At 36.8% G+C, this 12589-nt stretch overlaps 1 pseudogene; it reads left to right on the top strand.

Annotated features, from left to right (window-relative positions):
• Positions 1-10534: 10534 nt before the first annotated feature.
• Positions 10535-11127, top strand: LOC133668619 (V-type proton ATPase subunit G-like; annotated as a pseudogene).
• Positions 11128-12589: the final 1462 nt, after the last annotated feature.

Raw genomic sequence — 12589 nt, 5'->3', positions numbered from 1 at the left:
GAGTCCTTGATGAAGAGGTTTACATGAAACAACCTCCAGGTTTTGTTGATTCTGCTCTCCCAGGTCATGTATGTCGATTGCATAAATCTCTATATAGGTTAAAACAGGCTCCGCGGGCTTGGTACACTCGTTTAAATGACTTCATATTATCTATTGGTTTCCATGCTTCTAAAGTGGATACCTCATTGTTTATCTTCTCGGTTGGTAACGATATTTGTTATCTTTTGGTTTATATTGATGATATTCTGCTTACGGGTAATAATGCTATTCTGCTACAACACCTTATTCAGCTACTGAGCTCAGAATTTAAACTTCAGGATTTGGGTGATGTTCATTATTTTTTGGGTATTGAAGTACAATGTACTGGTTTGGGACTTATGCTTTGCCAATATAAGTATACACTTGACATCCTCACACGAGTTGGTATGTTATCCTGTAAACCAGTTGATACTCCTATTTCAGCATCCAAAGCCACCATTTTGCCGGATCCAGTGTTTTCTGATGCTACTCGTTTTCGGCAACTTGTTGGTGCCCTCCAATATCTCACTTTCACACGCCCGGATATTTGCTTTGCTGTTAACTGGGTCTGTCAGTTTATGCATGCTCCTACAGAATCTCATTGGGCCGCAGTGAAACGCATCTTGCGTTATCTTCGTGGTACGACATCACATGGTTTACATATTACTCGCAGCTCTTCTTTTGCTTTACATGGTTTTACAGATGCAGATTGGGCAGGTAGTATTAAGGATAGAAAGTCTACAGGTGGTTACCTTGTGTTCTTTAGTCAGACGCCGATTTCGTGGAAATCAAGTAACGCACTGTTGCTCATTCTTCGACGGAAGCTGAGTACAAAGCCTTAGCCGATGGCACGGCTGAAGTTATCTGGCTTCAGTACTTGTTAACGGATCTTCAGATTCTGACTGCTTCTGCCCCTATTATCTGGTGTGACAACTTTGGTGCCACGTATTTGTCAGAAAACCCTGTATTTCATGCTCGCACAAAACATATTGAGATTGATTATCATTTTGTCCGAGATAGAGTTGCGAAGAAGGAGATTCAGATTCGTTTTATTTCATCTCAGGATCAACTTGTCGATGTCTTCACTAAGCCACTTCCTACTTCTTCGTTTACTACTTTTAGATTCAAGCTTCGGGTTGATCATTCACCCTCAGCTTGAGGGGGTGTATTATAGAATGTAACTATATAGGAAATATTGTAGTCATATTCTTATGTGGTAATCTCCACCTTTACTATTGTATATTGCCCTACTCATATATATAGAAGGGGTTGGCCTCCTAATTATTTCTCAACTCAGCCAAAAGTGAACTTTCCCAAAAAGAACAGACTGGAGGAGTTCTAGACGACCAGGATATGTAAGATGCTTGCCAATCCATCCTTAGACTGATGATTTCAAATCCTGCAAGAGCGGTGAAAATTGGCTGGCTAACAGCCTATAAGGACTTAGAGGGATCCTAAGATATGTAAAAGGAAAGCTCCCTTCTCTGGAGCTAGAATCAGTGAGGATGGATTGTTTGTGAACATTGCCTACACCCTCAAAGTAAATGGATGATTTCTACGGGTTTATCTCCAAACCAGAAATCTGCCCAAAAAGAGTGAGTTGTTGGAGGATGCAATGAACTGAAGAGGAGTCACCATGGGAGAGAAGTAAAACATCGTCTGCAAAAGCAAGGTGAGTAATACCATGACACTTCGGATGAAAACAGAATCCGTCCTGCTGGGAAGCTAGCTTGAGCATTCTGGAGAAATATTCCATACAACAAAGAAAAAGATATGGGGATAAGGGGTCACCTTGTCTAACTCCACTGTGACCCGGAAAGAATCCATGAGTATCACCATTAACTGCAACAGAGAAAGAGAAAGTGGAAACATATTGCATAACAAGAAGAACAAATTTATCTAGAAAGCTAAATTGGCAAAGAAGATTTTCCAAGAAATCCCACTGGACAGAATCAAAAGCCTTATTAAAATCAACTTTCAACAAATAGTGGGGAGATGAACGCCTCCGGCCATACTAACGAAGAAGCTCTTGGACAAGATGAATGTTGTCACTCATAAACCTGCCTCCTAAAAACGCATTCTGTATGGGGCTAACAATGGCCTTCAAAGCTTGGGCACTAAGATTTTTACAATCACTTTATAAACAACATTACAACATGAAATTAGCCTGAAATCAAATGTAAAAGAGACATTTGCTGATTTGGAGACCAAAGCAATAATTGAATGGTTAACCTGTTTAAGAAGTCTGCCAGAATGGAAGAAATCCTGAATAGCCGAACAGAAATCACCTCCCACAACGTACCAAGCTTGCTTGAAGAAGAAGGAAGAGCAGCCATCAAGCCCTAGAGCTTTTTCATTCCCAATACTGAAGACTGCCTTTCGAATATCCTCATGAGAAACCAGAGAGAGGAGAAAGCCATGGGAGCTTGATGGAAGACAGGGGCCACAACGAATGACTGCACTGTCAAAAGGAAAGGTGGTCTTGGATGTGCCAAGCAACTGCTGGTAATAAGAGCTGTTAAGTCTGCCATTACTGCACATAATGGTTGGAATGTTCCTCCGATGATTCTGACCCATGAGAGCATGGAAGAACTTAGAGCCTTTGTCACTGTCCTTGAGAAAGTTGCATTTGATTTTTTGACTGAAGAACTGTTTTTCCGTAAACTTTAGAGATGACAATTTGGACCGAAGAAGTCTGTCCTGCTCAAACAAGAGTTGATTATCCCTGTTTTGTTGGAATACATACTGATGGTGCTCCAACTTAGATTCAAGCCGCGAAACACGTTATGATATATGACTAAAATCAAGACGATTGAGCTCCTTCAAATGCCCCTTCAAGAGTTTGAGCCCGCGACATAAAACATACATGGGAGTACCATAGACAGGAGAGGACCAATAAGAAAAGACCACCTCCAAGAACTGATCATGTGTAGCCCACATGTTAAAGAATTTAAAGTTTCATCTCTCCTGCTCATACGGATCCAGACGAACTGCTGCAGGAGAATGATCTGTAAATGCACCTGGAGAGCCAAAGTGAACATGAGTCAAAACGCTGCAAGAAGTCCATGAAGGATTGATCAACACCCGATCAAGTTTGCTCCAAACGGAGCCATTTGTCCAACTGAAATGGCAGCTAGTAAAGTTAACATTATGGAGGCCAAGATTAAAACAACATTCTCGAAAATCAGAGATTTCATAGGAAGAAATGGCCACACCATTGTGTTTATCTGCAGAGGAAAGCATAGAGTTAAAGTCACCAAGAACCATCCAGTGACAGCTAGAATTCTATCGCCTTAAATCCCCCCACAAAGATCGTCTTGCAGAAATAGTATTGAAGCCATAAACAAAAGTAGCCTTGAAGCTAAACTGAGAAATCATATTGCTAACAGAAAGATGTAGAGCCTGCACAGAAAATGCTAGCAGATCAACTTTGATCGTAGCTGGATTCCAAAAAACTACAATTCTAGTAGTACTTGCTACATCTGCATTTGTAAAATACTTCCAGTGCCCTGAGTCGAAGTCTATGCATAGAGGCAACTCTGGAGGAAAGCTATTTGGTTTCAATCAAACCACACGCATTCATCTTATGCTTCTTCATGAGGTTAACAACCTCATGTTGCTTCAACATAGGGGAGGGACCCCACACATCACTAAAAATTAAATCAAGAGCTAGAGTTTGATGACCCGTAGTTTTTAGAGTCAGACGACACGACTTTCCCAAAGGACACGCAGGACAATTGAAATTAAAACATTTTGTCATACATGACACTTTTTTATTTTTCACCAACAAATGCAGAATGCGTGGGCTTGGATGCCCAAGTCGACGATGCCAGATATCAGCGGAAGTAGAGAGACATGTAGATGAGAAAGCCTGAGGCAATGACATGGCAGACGACTCGGACAAAACATATAGACCATCTCTACTCTGACCGGAAAGAAGCACTTCCTTTGTCATGAGGTCCTTAATATAAAAGAAACAAGAATGAAATTAAAAAAACACGTTATTCTTAAGGCAAAATTTTTGAACAGATAGCAGAGGTTTTTTAATGGCAGGAACATGTAAAATATTGGATAAAGTAAAGGTGCGTTTTGGGGAATGAATTTTAGAGTGAGCAATATTGGAAATAACAAGGCCCTTACCATCACCAACATGCAGATGATCATTACCAAGGTAAGGTTCTGAATTCGTCATACTCGCAATGTCTGGTGTTACATGATGATTTGCGCCCGTATCAGGAAACCATGTGATAGGAGATGTTGCAGGAGCATTATTAAAAGCGAGATTGGCATTGGCTTGAAGAGGATGATTAGCCAACTGAGAGCACTGTTGGGCAGTATGCCCATACTCTTAACACAGCTGACATTTTACACTGCGATTATACCCACCAAAGAGATTGCCTTGCTGCCCAAATTGTCCTGATAGCCGAGAGGGAGATCCAGAAAACTGTCCTGAGGAGAATCGGTGTCCTTGTTGCCCAAATTGCTGACATGAGGTATAACTGTTGTTTCCATTATTTCCATGATAAACATTGTTGCGATTATTATTATTTTTCCAGCCCCCACGAAACCTGCCTCGTCTAGCATTATTGAAGCTCGAGTGATTCTGCACAAAGAAAGCAGCTGGTTGCTGCAATGGGGTTGGTAACAGAGGTGCTGTTACTGTTGGTTGGAGAGCAGCTTTGTGAAGAAATTCATGTGTAAGTAGACTGCTATGGAGATCAGTGTAGGAGATGGGGTCAGCCTTGGTAGACAAGCTGGTGACAAGATCTTTAAATTCACTACGTAACCCCCGAAACACATATAGATTGAATTTTGCCAAGGAGATTGGTCTACCAGCCGCAACAAGTTCATCAAACAATGCTTTTGCCTTCTGCAAGTAGGTGCTGGCAGAATCATCTTGCTGGCGTAGCTCTTGGAAGGAACCGTGAAGCTGCATGATCCTGGAATTTGAAGGAGACGCAAGAGCTGTTTCCAGCGTTCTCCATATATCATGGGAGGTGCTACAATCCACCACTAAATGCAAAACTTCCACCGAGAGAGAAGATAAGAGGGCACTCATGATTAGGTGATCTTGCTGCTTCCATGTCAAGTAGGCAGGATTGACAGAGGATGAAGATACTGCAGCAGATTCCAGATGAGGAGGAGGACATGTTGATGTGCCATCAACAAAAGAGTATACACCTTGGCCCAAGAGGAACGGCTTCATCTGCATCCTCCAATACAAAAAGTTGGTATTGGAGAGTTTTAAAGACATTACCTATTGCGTGTTAGGAAGAGATATGATGGCAGCAGCAGGGGACACACCATAGGTGGCTGTCGGCGCCATAATAGAGAAAGAAGATTGGGGTGCAGATGCAGCAGAATAATGAAGTTCTTGATTGTCCATAGGAGGAAGAAGATTGGCAGAACACGTTCTTGATATTTGCTGGAAGAAGAGAACCGGATGTAAGGGAGAAGTATGAAAGAAAGCTGCTAAGAAAGGAGACTGATGGACGATAGAAGGCTGCTGGATGTTTGTTTTTGCTCTGATACCAAGTTAAGATTAGAAAGAGTCTTTTGTATAATTGTGATGAATGATTGATAAACCAACCATCCCTTTATATTTATACCTTTAGGGTTGTATACAATACAATGGTGGAATGTACTACACATGATAACTATTCCTATATATAATGTATTTACATATATGTGGACTCTTTCCTTAACAGGGGACTATTGAGCCTCCTGATATTCCAACTGTATATAATCATAAGATTGCAGGGGAAGGGACAGGTGGATGCTTCATTTCTTAAATTTGGAGACTGAATCTTTTAGGCATGCATCTGAACAGCTTTTGGAGTGGCTTTTAGGCAGTAATCAACATAACTAGAGCAAAGGACTGCTAATGTTGTCGAATGTCTTTGATGATCAAGTGGTGTTTCCTTTCTTTAAATTACACAACGCTCAAAAACCTTGATCGATTGAGAGAAAAAGTCGGGCGCGTAAGTAGCGTGGATATATATATATATATATATATATATATATATATATATATATAAGTCATATTTCTCTATTTTTTCATGTTATTGTTTTCTTCTTTCTTATCCACGTCGTTTTAGGATACTGCGATAAGATCAAATTTTTGTATAATGTGAAAAAAAATATTTTAATATATTTTTTAATTAAAAAAATAAATTATATGTGGTTTGACTTGATATGAACTATAATAGAATGATCGATAAAAATATAGTTTGAGTAAAAACAAATCAAGACAATATTTAACAAAAAATATTAAGACAATAATATATTGGATCGACTCAAATTTACTCAAATCAAATCAAGTTAACCTATCAAATTCTTGATCAAAGACACAAGATCCTATAGCTCAAGAAAATAAAAAAAAATTAATAAACGTCATTAATTCTCAATCAATTTAATATTGAAATATAAATAAAAAAATAAAATTTAATTAAAAAAAATCAGGTTAACCCGGGTTAATCTATCAAACTTTAATCATGAGACTAAGATAATCTCATAGAAAAAAATAAAAACAAATTATGAAGTTCAATTCCCAATCAACCCAAATTTATTTTCATTGCAAACTAAATTAAAAAAAAATAAATTAAAAAAAAGATACAAAAAACACCCACCACCAGAAATTCAACAAATACAAATAGAAAATTATCAATGATTTATTTCGATCGGTGTTTTTTTCATTGCAAACTCCTTTGGTATATACTAACGTAGAACCAATCTTCCTGTATATATTTTAATCAAAATTACAGAAGAAGAAAACAAATTGCAATTAGGGTGAAATTGGGAACTATTAATGAAAACTATTCATGTTAAAAATCAAATGAGTAGGAGTTCTGTAAATATGTAGAAATTAGTGGCAATTTTGTAAATTTGAAACAAACAGTCCCTCCCTTTTGTTGGAGTTGGTTGACGTTACAGTAGAGAAGAAAAAACAAGGGGAGAGCTTCGTTTTTCACATTTCTTCGAAAAAAACTAGATGATTTCTCTCAAGACTTGTGTGTAAAGGTAAATTTCATTATAAGTTTTCCATGAAAATATTAATTAATAAATTTAATATAAAAAATTTAAGTGTTATAAATGTTATATTATAAATATAAATTCTTAAGATATTTGATGAATTATTATTGACTCAAACTTTATTCCGATGAGAAAATGCTTCATATTTTTTCTAAATGTGATAATAGTATTGTCAAAACATTAATTGATTTAAGTATATATTTATTTAATAATAGAAAAAAAAATAAATCAATTGAAATATTTTTAAATAATTAAAAACCTAATATATGCTATAAACTGTATAAAATATAATATTGCTTACTTACTTAGTAAACTAAGTAGATTTACAAGTAATCCAAGTATGAATAATTAGAATATAATAAAAAAAATACTCAAGTATTTGTAGTACACCTTGGATTATGGACTACTCTATATTGATTTTCCAATAATACTAAACGAATATAAAGATGCTAATTGGATATTCGACACTAAAGATTTGAAATACATAAGTGGATATGTCTTTACATTTGGTGGAGCAGCTATGTCATAGAAATCCTCCAATAAACATGTATCACAAGATCCATAATGAAATCAAAATTTATTTTTTTTAATAAAGTTGGAGAGGAAGCTAAATGGATTCAGAATTTTTTAGAGAATATTTCATGTTAACCAAAACCAGTGCTGACTATTTGTGTTCATTGCAATGATCATGCAGCAATTGGAAGGGCATAGAGTAATATGTATAATAGTAAGTCTAGACATATACATCGCAAATATAATATTGTTAAATACTTGTTCTTGAATGGAATTCTTTTTACTGACTATATACAATAAAAGAAAAATATTGTGGATTCACTAACCAAAGGTTTGTTGAGAAAGCTTGTGTATAATTCATCAAGGAGAATGAGGTTAAAGCCTTTAAAAGTTGAAAGAGTGTAATGATGATAACTATATCTAGTTGATTAAAGATCTCAATATTTAGGTTTAAATGAAAAACTAAGTTATATAATTATTTTCGGTAGCACTAGAAAATTATTATCTCCTGCTTATTTCTATGATGAAATAAATGTTAGTTGCAATGTGATAAAGATAAATTAAGCTCTTAATGATTTTAATATCTTGATACACCAAATGAAGTATAATATAAAATTCTTAATAAAAGATTAGCTATATAAGTGAAAATATAGTTATTTCTTTGAGAATTTTGATTAAAATTGAATTTTCTAAAGTACTCATAAACTCAAGAGTTATTTATGACCAAAATAAACATAATGATGAGAGCCAAAGGAAATGTCGAAGTAGAGAATTATATGAGTATCATTATCTTGGTTTACATAAAAGGTTGAATAGTAGACATCACATTCACTGTTTTGCGAAATAAACACGATAGTATTTCACTAAAAAAAATTCAAAGCTAAAAATTACCTATTTTGATGTAGTAATCTACAAAATTAGTATCTGTCAATAAATCTTCAAGTCATTTCAAACTGGTGAAACATGATAATATTTCAATTCAAAGCTAAATTATGTTATCTTGAGATAAATTTTATGAATTATAGTTTTGTTGATTACTTTAAATTTAGGGTTTTGTTTATTAAAATTTTATTGAAATAATATAACCTAATAAACTTGCAATATTGATAAATTATCATTATGTTTTTCACATAATATGTTTTTTATAATAAGATTGTCGCATGTCCCCCGTGTGACGTTGCTGATGATTTTTCATTGGTTTTGCTTATTCTATTATAGGTCATATTAAGTTAAACCCCATATAATTTATTTTTTGACATTATACAAAAATTTGATCTTATAGCAGTATCCTAAAAGGACGTGGATAAGAAAGCTACATAAAATGAAGAAAACAATAACATTAAAGAATAGAGAAATATGACTTTTGTTTTGTTTTTTTTTTTTTTATAAAAAAATCCACGCTACGTACGCGCCCGGCTTTTTCTCTCAATCGATCAAGGTTTTTGAGCGTTGTGTAATTTAAAGAAAGGGAACACCACTTGATCATCAGAGACATTCGACAGCTTTAGCAGTCCTTTGCTCTATTTCTGTTGATTAGTTGCCTGAAAAGCCACTCCAAAAGCTGTTTAGATGCCTAAAAGATTCAGTCTCCAAATTTAAGAAATTAAGGAAGCATCCACCTGTAATTTAAAGAAATGCAGGCAAAAGCTCCTCCAAAACTATAGTTCTGACTAGTTTGATGATGGTTCAGTTAAGCAAAATACAACAGACAAATAAATAGAAACCAAAATAGAATGTCTCATTCCACATGTAAAAAAGCAAATCCATTCTAAGAATATTTTGTGATGCATATTGCGCAGAAGAAGATCGAATTGCTGAATTAACGGCAAACCAAATAGATCATGTCATTTAACATGTAAAAGGCATATTCCCAACTTCTTTTATCATCTAGGAGATGGCGAAAAAAAGATCAACATAGCTGCTAAATGCTATGGCCAACAAAAAGCGGACAGTCATAGAAATCTGGAATGCTTGTGTTTCTTGCTCGGTGCTCCTCAGACAACGGTAGGGCTGGAAGGAAAATCATCCAACATGTAAATCATTTTATTAGTGCCTGGTCTAAGAGGGCAGCGACTAAAACATAAAGAATCTGTCATGAAGTTCAAATGTTCGACTGCAAGCATGGTGAATTAGCATGTTTGTCAACAGCAAGTTTCTTGTCAACAAGAATATGGCAAATTCAAGTTTTGCTGGACATGTAAGGTCCATTGCGGAGGGAACAAATACATGCTTCTAAAAACTAAGGAAAGTCCATACAGTCTAATTGAAACAGAAAACAGTCAGGGGGTGATTTTCTGGCAGTGATCATACCACTAGAACAATTGCACAGGCCAAAAAAAAGCAAGACTAAATTTCATGTAAACCTGATTATCATTACTCCTCGTTCTCTTCGTTGTCATTAAAATTTTTCCATCCAAAAGCATAACCAATGAGGGAGGAAATAAGATAGACGTGACTCCAAAAGGTGGGAGACTAACCGCAGTGCCTGGTGAATCTAAAAGGCGCTGTTTCTTCGCTGGATGTGACAATTCTGTCTTACCCGAAGTTTGACTAACATCAAATGGGAAAAATCAAATAAGAAAGAACATGGTCCCATTAATATTACTGATAAGCATGGTAGGCAAAGCTATCTGAGTTATAGAAGTTTATCATCACTCATAAAGTCTTTTGAAGAACCTGTCATGGTTATAATGTCCTTTAAATTCCCTGAAAATCTTGCTCCCAACATTTTTATTATGTCTTCAGAAATCTTGTTTAGCTATTTTGGCTAGTAGTATGTTTTAAGGAATGTGCTATCATCAGATTAGTTGTTTTGTGTTTTTCTTCGTACTTGGTTTTCTGCAATTTGATGGTTCTGTCGGTCAGCTGGAACATCTGCTCTGGTTTACTACTCATAGGGTGCCTGCTATGAGTGTTTGAAAACTTTTTTTCTCATTGAGTTGTTCTTTCTAGTTTAGGTTGCATTGTTAACATGTATTCCATGAGAGGTCATGAAGGGATTCAGATGCTACTAACTGCAGAACAGGAGGCCCAACAAATTGTTACTGCTGCTAGAAACTGTAAGAACTGAATAATCTCCTTGTTTTTTCGTTCATTCCATTATATTTTGTAGTTCTTTTCCAAAAAACCAAATCGTTTGTATCCAACAAAAATCTCAAATTTCTGTCCAGTGAAGACAACAAGGTTAAGGCAAGCTAAAGAAGAAGCCGAGAAAGAGGCAGGCCTTTATCGTTCCAACCTGGAATCTGAGTACCAAAAGAGAGTTGGTGAGGTATGGTTAGATATCTCCTCAGCTACATCCATTTCCAGTTTCTCATCTATTGCCAACAAAAACTATAAAGAATACGAATAACAGCATTTTCATCAACATGGCTTTAATTAATTATCTAGCTTGAATTGCAATTTCTTTTATTATCTTTTTTTTTGGGTTTTCAAACTCATTTAGACAAGTGGGAACTCTGGCTTCAGCTTGAAGAGGAAACTGAAGCAAAGATTCGAAACATGAAGAAGTCAACCTCTAAGTTCCAGTCAGATGTTGTTGTCATGCTCATCAAGGACGTCACTGCAATGAACTATTTATTTTTTATATTTTAAAAATATTTTTGAATAAATTTGAATCTTTTTAGTGTTTTTAGATTATTTTAATATGATAATATTAAAAATAATTTTTTAAAAATAAAATAAATATATTATTTTAATATACTTATAAGTAAAAATTACTTTAAAAAACAACTGCAATTACACTCCGAAACAAGCCCAAAGGTTAGCGGGAAGCTTAAATTGTTATTTGTGAGGGTTGTTTCCTTTATGTTAAAGGGTTTATGATTTAGGATTTAGGGTTTTAGGTTTAGGGTTTATGTTTTGTTTGGGGTTTGAGGTCTAGGGTTTTTAAGGTTTAGAGTTTAAGTTTTTTAGAGTTTAGGGTTTAGGTTAGGGTTTAGGGTTTTTTTTAGGATTTAAGGTTTAGAGTTTTAGTGTTTAGGGTTGAGGGTTCAGGGTTTCGAGTTTCGGGTTTAGGATTTAAGGTTTAGGATTTGGGTTTAGAGTTTAGGGTTTACGGTTTTCGGGTTTAAGGTTTTCAGGTTTTCGGGTTTTCAGAATTTCAGGTTTCGGGTTTAGGGTTTTTTTAAGGTTTGGGGTTTAGGGTTTAGGGTTTAGGGTTTGGAGTTTAGGTTTTTCAGGATTCGCATTTTGAGGTTTCGCGTTTTTGGGTTTAGGTTTTTGGGTTTAGGATTTTCGGGTTTCAGGTTTAGGGTTTAAGGTTTGGGTTTAGGGTTTAGGGTTTAAGGTTTTTGGATTCACGATTTTCAGGTTTTCAAGTTTTCGGGTTTAGGGTTTTTTTTTTCGGGTTTGGGGTTTGGGATTTTAGGTTTTCGGGTTTTGCATTTTTAGGATTCATGTTTTTGGGTTTAAGGTTTCGGGGTTTCGGGTTTCGGGGTTAGGGTTTAGGGTTTGGGGTTTAGGGTTGAGGGGTTGGGGTTTAGGGGTTGGGGTTTAGGGTTTAGGGTTCAGGGTTCAGGGTTCAGGGTTCAGGTTTCAGGGTTCCGGGTTGAGGGTTGAGGTTTGAGGGTTGAGGGTTGAGGGTTGAGGGTTTGGGGTTGAGGGTTTAGGGTTTAGGGTTGAGGGTTGAGGGTTGAGGGTTGAGGGTTGAGGGTTGAGGGTTGCGGGTTGAGGGTTGAGGGTTTAGGGTTTAGGGTTGAGGGTTTAGGGTTTAGGGTTTAGGGACCCCGAGGGTCGTGGCGTACCGGTAGAGAGCGCGCGCTCCGCATAAGCGGGGACGAGTTCGACGCTGGGCGCTGAATCCCCTCGTAAGATCCTGGGTCAGCAGGAGGTTTCGCCCCGTACAGGGCCTGGGCCTACCCAATGGCACGCGTTCTGGGTTCCGGGAGGGGGCCTTTCCCTTCTGACCCCGAGGGTCGTGGCGTACCGGTAGAGAGCGCGCGCTCCGCATAAGCGGGGACGAGTTCGATGCTGGGCGCTGAATCCCCTCGTAAGAGCCTGGGTCAGCAGGAGGTTTCGCCCCGTA

Source organism: Populus nigra, chromosome 11 (genome assembly GCF_951802175.1).
Source record: "Populus nigra chromosome 11, ddPopNigr1.1, whole genome shotgun sequence".
Classification (NCBI taxonomy): Eukaryota; Viridiplantae; Streptophyta; class Magnoliopsida; order Malpighiales; family Salicaceae; genus Populus; species Populus nigra.
The sequence above is the reverse complement of the archived record's forward strand: the minus strand, read 5'-3'. Positions and strand labels throughout refer to the sequence as shown.